This window comes from Leptonychotes weddellii, unplaced genomic scaffold (genome assembly GCF_054177405.1).
Source record: "Leptonychotes weddellii isolate Sample4059 unplaced genomic scaffold, ASM5417740v2 HiC_scaffold_7269, whole genome shotgun sequence".
Taxonomy (NCBI): domain Eukaryota; kingdom Metazoa; phylum Chordata; class Mammalia; order Carnivora; family Phocidae; genus Leptonychotes; species Leptonychotes weddellii.
This window is the reverse complement of record NW_028042452.1, coordinates 1,894-9,563: the sequence shown is the minus strand read 5'-3', so window position 1 is coordinate 9,563 and position 7,670 is coordinate 1,894. Positions and strand designations below refer to the sequence as shown.

Sequence of the window (7,670 nt, the reverse complement as noted above, 5' to 3'; positions counted from 1 at the left end):
ATCATTTGGTCTTCTATATCACTGATTCTTTCTTCTGCCTCATTTATCCTAGCAGTTAGTGCCCCCATATTTGATTGCACATCATTAATAGCCTTTTTGATTTCGACTTGGTTAGATTTTAGTTCTTTTACTTCTCCAGGAAGGATTTCTCTAATAAGTTAATATGATTTTTTAAAATGTAAAACTTGCCTCCACAGATTTAGGCTTTATTGCCCAACCTTAAAGCAATTAAACAGTTGCTTGTAGTTCTTTTTTATTAAGTTTTAAATATATACTTATTACTTGTTATGTTGCTCAAGTCTGCCTAAACTGCAAAGATGAAATTATTTTTAAATTGTGTATTACACCAACTAAAAGAACAGAGTAGAATGTTTACATTTTGTCAGAAATTACTATAGTATATAAAAGCTTGAAAACACTTAATGTGACATAATTTCTGTAGGTCTTTAATTTGTGAGAAAAGTTCTTTTTCCATACTATTAATAATGCTTTGTTTTCAGGACAGTCTGGTTTAAAATTTTTGGAAATACGTTTCTGTTTTTTCTTTGCAGAAAGGAGGTGCACTGTTTAACACAGCAATGACCAAAGCAACTCCAGCTGTACGGACAGCATATAAATTTGTAAGTTTTCTTTTGATGTTTAAAATTTCTATTTATAAAATTATACATTTCCCTAGCTGACAGACATGTAAATCTAGAATACTTCCTATTTTTTCTTTTCAAAAAGCTTTAGGGCGCCTGGGTGGCTCAGTTGGTTAAGCAACTGCCTTCGGCTCAGGTCATGATCCTGGAGTCCCGGGATCGAGTCCCGCATCAGGCTCCCTGCTCAGCGGGGAGTCTGCTTCTCCCTCTGACCCTCCGCCATCTCATGCTCTCTCTCTCATTCTCTCTCTCAAATAAATAAATAAATAAAATCTTTAAAAAAAAAAGAGCTTTAAAAAATTTAGATTTAATATTGACCGAAGTGAATTCAGTTATTAAAACTATTGTATAGAAAGGATATTCCCTTTATATAATATAAAAACAATTCTTCAGTTTATTTCAAAACTGTCAGTAAAATTGTGCACTTAGATTGAAATAGTCCATAATGAAGTGCCATTTTTAAAGATTTGATTCTTTCATTTAGCAACATACTTTAAATTCTCATTGTATACTTGAGGCTTCAGTAAGAAAAAATAGAAAAATATGGCAAGTTCTCTTCCCTCAAAGATGCCCGACTCCATAATTAAAATTCTTCAGTGATTCTCCATGGCTGATAGTAAAATAAAAATGGCCATATCAATAGCAATAAAAAATAATTAATAAAAAATAAAAATCTCTTTAATATAATAGCAAAGACCCTTCAAGACCTGATTCCTCTTGTGTGCTTCCCATTCACCCCAAACCCTAGAGCCTGCCATATCGCTAAAGATACTGAGCTACTCCTCATTTCATGAATGCAAGATGTTCTTTTCTGCCTCTATTCTTACATAATCCATTTCTACTAACTGGAGCATTTATTCTTGTATTTTATCCAAAACCCAGTAAACACTAATCATCCTATAAGACTTAGCTTAGGCATTAGCTATTTCCCTATAAAATGTCCAGCCCCACACTATAAGGGTTCATATATCTTTTGGGTCCTCATTGGGCCAGTATGTGTTACTTCTGTTTCAGCACTTGTTTTACCTGCGTGCATCTTTATCTCTAATATTAAACTAGTTGGAGCGAGTGGGTTGGTATCCAGTAATTTTTTAAATGTAGTAGGTCATATATATTTTTTTTATTTCTAAAAATATTCAGGTTTTTTTTTTAAGATTTTATTTATTTATTTGAGAGAGAGAGACAGCATGTGCAGGTGGGGGGGAGGGTCAGAGGAAGGAGAGAGAATCTCAAGTAGACTCCACGCTGAACACGAACCCAATGCTGGGCTCAATCTCATGACCCTGAGATCATGACCTGAGCAGAAATCAAGAGTCCAGGGCTCAACCACCTGAGCCACCCAGGCACCCGAGGGCAATAGTTTGATTTTATAGGAGTTTATCTTCAAATGCTTTCTCAGTAAAGGAACTGACATGATTGAATTAGTAATGGAATAATAAATTTTAATAAGCTTAGAACTTACATTCTTGTTTTGACTTAAAATTATGACATATATGTAGCCACCATTACTGTTAAAAAAAATCATTTTCAAAGATTACATTTTATAGTAGGAAAGCTAATCTACAGAGTGGATTCAAAAATATGGTGCCAAAATTCTGAACTGTTTGAAGCCTTATCGTAGGAAGAGGTTGTCATTTTGCCTGGGAAACATCAGGCTCTGCGTTTTGTTTGGTTGTTTCATAGTTTTTCTGGAAAACCTCTCTGAGTATGTCACTATCTTACTCTATAATACTGATGGTTTGATTTATATACAGTTTTTGGAGAGATTTTATTTTTTTACAATGAAATAACACATGACTGCCATGTGAAACATCAAACTAGCCTTGTTTCTCACATTCACTTAAGATTGTAAAAAAGGTTTCTCAGTCAAGTGCCCTTTATTTTATTCTTGAACAAACACTTGAAGTTTTTCCTCAGTCTTAGAGAAATTGTGTTGTATTATTTTGCTAAATATGTTTTTCTCCTTAATTTCACTTATATTTTCCACAAAAACCCAGAAATAAACATGTTCAAAACCTATTCATTATTCATATTTTTATCTTTCTAATCAGTAGAGTGTTTTATTTTCTTCAGAACAGTAAAATGTTCCCAAGTTAAAATTCTGCTCTCTGGAAGATTATTCCCTAAACTAATTTCAGGCCAGTTAAGGTCTTCAGAATATACTTAATTGCTTTCATCATTTATCTCATGATCATGTTGCACATGAATCCAGAAGTCAAGAGGTTTGGGACAAGTAAAGTCAGTTTGTTACTTCCATAGTTGTACCTAAAACATCTTTCCAGGCTGCTCATATTCTGAAATATGAACTCTTGAACTTCCTCCTTTGACCACAGATTACTATGAACAAAACTTCTGATCTCTCCCGTATGGCTTTAACAGAATTTATTTACTTGATTTTCCATAGATAGTAAATTTTTAAAAACTGGGAACCATGTTTTAAACTGTTTCATTCGGTCAGTTATCTGAGTACCTCTTAGGAACTAGGCGTTGTAGTGGTTATTTGTAGAGCAGTGAGGGTGGCACATAGTGCGAGTGACAGAGGCACTGTCCCTGCTAGTTTTATGTTTGTGTCATGGTCCCTTCGCTCTGTTTTGGACATACTACAGAGGAACTGAATATGTATTTGTTGAAGGAAATAATGGTTTTGTCCTATTCTTAGAACAGTTCTTCTATCCTCAGAACATTTTCTCTATGCTTTTTATGCTCTCATTTTTCCTATGCTTTTAGAAACCATAAAGAAAACTAGAATTTAACATGTACACTTTTCTTAGAAATCTAAAAATAACCGTAAAGTGAATACGTAATTGATTTGGCTAAAAGATTTTCTGAGTCAACTATCTTGTTAGGTTTTTGCCTTTTAAATTATTAACTAAAGCCATTTGCTGGATGCTTCTCTGTAGAGAATACTTGTTTACTGCTTCTTTTCAGCTTGGTATTAAGGATAGAGAGAACCTGTACCCCATCTTCCAGATAGTCTGAAAGAGGTCAGTGGAAGAGGTAGGGCAGCAGCCATTTAAATGAATCAGTACATGGATTACAGACACTAGATTCAACTCTATACACCTAGAAGCATCTGCAAAGATTAGTGTGAATCAAGTGAATTTTGAAAGAATAGAAGATACTTAGATAAGTTAGAATATAAACAAAACAAGAGCAAAGATCGATACAAGTTCTAGGAGATGGAAGCCGGAATATTTTCTTGGTAATTATTCATTTTTACCTAATGAAAATGTAGGGATTAATACGGGACCCTTTAAATAGATTAAGTGGCTTTACCAATAAAACAATGAATGTGAAACTGCTTTAATTCTAAAGAGCCACAGGAATACAATTTAGTGTTATTTGGCTTTTTAGGTTGTCTTTTACTATGTATAATGTTTTGATTTTGCCTCATTTGCAATAAAGAAATAGTTGTTTATTTGAGTTCAAGACATAATTTGAGCAGTTACTATATGCCAAATACTCTATTAGGTACTACAGATATTAACAGCAAAGAAATAAGAGCCGTCCCCTAAATGAACTTGGGAAGACATATTCACTCTTCCTAGAAGTAATTGGGAAAGCAGGGTGATTTGGTAGAAGGAGCAAGAACACTCCTTGAGTTCTAGCAAGAACCACCTAGAGTTGGAAAGTCTTAAGTCTCTATGACCTTAGCTTCCATGTCTGTAGAATGAGACTCATGATGCCTTTTCTCTTGTAAGGCTTATATTCAGTGGATATATTTTTAAAACCTTAGTTCTTCCTTCTCCTTTTTGATGGTGAGAAGTTGGACTTAGAAATGAAATGGACCCAGATTTGAACCTAGGCTCTGCAGACTGATCCCCTCTGAGTCACTTTCCTTATTTGTAAAATGTAATAATAATAGTACTAACTTTAGAGACTTGTGATGATTAAATGAGCTAATATATGCTAGGTACCCAGCACATAGTCATATACTGAGGAAACACAACATAAATGTGAGTTTCCTTTCTTTTCCACTCTGACCACTCGGAGTGGGAATTTCCAGTGGAATAAAGGCCAAGGTTTAAGGAAGGTCCCCAGTTACTTGTGTTAAGTTATATTCCACAGGAATCACATTAGCACCTGAGAAGCTCAAATGCTGCAGTCAGAGTCCCTATGGAGCATGAGGATAGCATCTTCTGTTAAGTGACCTTTAATTTGTACCAGAAAAACTGGGCATGAAATAGCCATAACATTAAGGTATCTCTGCTAATAAAAACTCGTGTCTGCCTGTAAGAGCATTTTAATAAAGCTTTGTAAAGGTGCCTGAGTTTCTTAAAGTCCAAACATTTGCCCGAATAGCCTGCTGCTGTGATGATGTGCATTCTTCTTTTCACCCCCAGTTAATCACAATTTCAAATTAAGACTGGACAGTAGTAATCTGGTTGACTCCTGTGTTTTCTATAGTTGAGGAGGCAAACAGGCTAAATGTTAGCCTTTGTATGATATTAGGATGCAAACAGAGACTAATCATGTTTTCACTAATTTAGATATAATATAGTAAGTGATGTGGTCTTCTTGAAAATTAAGTTTTAGATTATAATTTGTTCTTTTTCTAAGTAATATGAAGTTAGCAAGTTTCATGAAGTGAGAGCTCATCTGCTTACTCTTTAAATGGTAATAGAACCATGCTGAGCCAGACACTTGTGTTACCTTTTTCTAGGCAAAAAATCATGCAAAGCAGGGAATAAAGGAAGTAAAGAGTAAGCTAAAACACAAGGTATGTCATATTCTTCTTTTCGTTCTTCCTTGATTCTTACATTAGTTTGAAGCTTATACTTTACAAATCACACGAGATTTATGTTTTTAATGACGTTTGAAATATGCTTAGCCCTTTGTTCAACAATGTATTGTTCATAACAAGCCCTCTGGCAACTATCTGCCATTCTATATGCATCCACTGAATAATCTCTTTATCGTTTGCATATTTTAACACAGAACAACGGAGATCTTCAAAGATGCTTTAACAGGATGTATGTTTTCATAAAGTTGATTGCCTTGATATCACAATTGAAATTCTTTCTTCAAGCCGAGAATTTCTTTAAAAAGATGATCTTTGGTGCAGAATTAAGCCAGGAATACCATCTTTATAGGATCTTTCCAGTAGTCGCTACTTTAATTTGAAGCATGTTCTTAATTAATAAAAGATTTTTTTGAAGATATGTATTTGAATCTATGAATGTTGCATATATATGAATATTTATGTGTACGTATATTTTTGATTTGATTACTTATATCTTTGCAGATTTTTGTCAGTTGTTTTGAGTTTCTATCCTTGAAGAAAAAATATTACTTAAAACTTCCATTTTTATGATGGAGAGTAATCCTTATATAAATTTTATTCAAATTATTCAAAATAGAGATTATTTTGGAAATTATTAATTCAAAATATAGAAAAATGCATTTTCTTCCTAAATAGATTTTTTAAACTTATATCTGACGTGTTATTTTGCTATTTGCATCTGTATCAGATAGTTTGTCCAAAAGTAATACAAGGAGTATTTTAAAATAATTAACTTGTGTATTTCCTAATGTGTAGGAAAATGAAGAAGATTATGGGACCTGTTCTGGTTCTGTACAGTATACACCAGTTTACACATTACACAATGAAAAGGGAGGAAATATAGAAAAGCGTAAGCTTGCCCAGGTAAGTTTATTTACCCTTCGTCTTCAAATTCTAAAATTATGTAATTCCAGTTAATTCTTTTTTTTTTTAATCATATGAGCTTGCATTTCCAGTCAAGGAGATTGAGTAGGTAGTGTCTGGGCAGGCTGCAAGAGGATTAAGAATCGGTTGTTCCAGATATCAGTCTCTACATACTTTATTAGGTCTTCATAGAGCTCACAGTCCAGTAAGGGGAGAGAGACAGGTAAGCATGTGATTGCTATAGGATGTGAATAGCTTGATGATGAGGGGGAAATCACAGATTTCTACTACAAAAATAAAATAAAGTTCATACATGGGAATTTGACCATTAAAATCATCTACAGATATTAGAATATAAAGTAATATGCCTATTTTTTCTAAAGTTAGATATTTTATTTGCTATAAATATTTAAAGCTTCTGCTTATATGTCAGTGTTATGTAAAATACTGTCCTACAGGGGGAAAGTGTTCAGAATTATAGCTATGTGTGTCTCTGGTTTTGCCTCATAAGTATGTTTCTGAAGGTTTAAATGATCCAAATTTGTATACACCAAATCATATTTTAAGTGGCCTTAGAAAACCAGCTTTTAAAAAGAATTCTCAACTGGATTATAGTTCATTTATTGCAGTCACTGAAGTTTATGGATGAGGGAGTTGATAGCCAGAATGGTCACCTCACTTACCCTAAGACTTATAAGGAGTTAGTGGGAGAGTGGGATGAGAACGCATCCCTAATGCTCACTTAGCTTTCCTGGATCTGCACACACTGCAGGAACAGAGATGGCCTTAAAGTGCTTCTCTGTGTCATTAGGGATGGGGAGAGGTCAGTGAAACTGTACTAAAACCCTCACCTTTATAAAGAAAATTCATTCATTTAATCATTCGGCACCTACTGTGCACCAGTCATGACTCTTAAGTGTTCCAGGAGAAGCAAAACCCATCTCTGCCTTCATGGGACCATTTTTATACCATACTAAGGGCCTTCTCTATGATGTATCCTTTTATGAGTTTATATTTTCCATACGTTAGTATTGCTTAATTACAGCATATTGGTAGTAAATGCTGATTGTCTGACCTAAAATAAGCCCCTCAATGAATAATTCTGCAAGTGTAGAAACCTTCTATGGCTACTACTGTTAACTGGAAAACATGTTTTGACTTGTAAACTAATAATGGGTTTGCAATCAATTTCTCTATTTCTCTTCTATCACTAGCATGTTCAATTCCTATTGGTTCTCAAGCTTCAGCATCTTAAAAACTTTTGCAAAATATTTATTGCCTTAATATTGGAGCAGTTAGGTTATATTTACCATGGTGCATAGATTTTTATGTGAAAAAGAATGAGATTTTTGTTACTCACTGGATGCTTTACGATAGAAAGG

At 34.0% G+C, this 7,670-nt stretch overlaps 1 long non-coding RNA gene across 1 annotated transcript; it reads left to right on the top strand.

Annotated features, from left to right (window-relative positions):
* The first annotated feature begins 514 nt into the window (after positions 1 to 514).
* On the top strand, positions 515 to 6,297 carry LOC145719803 (uncharacterized). Its single transcript, XR_014142618.1, has 3 exons — positions 515 to 620; positions 5,305 to 5,361; positions 6,181 to 6,297. It is a non-coding gene; the product is annotated as an uncharacterized LOC145719803 (long non-coding RNA).
* The last annotated feature ends 1,373 nt before the right edge of the window (positions 6,298 to 7,670 follow it).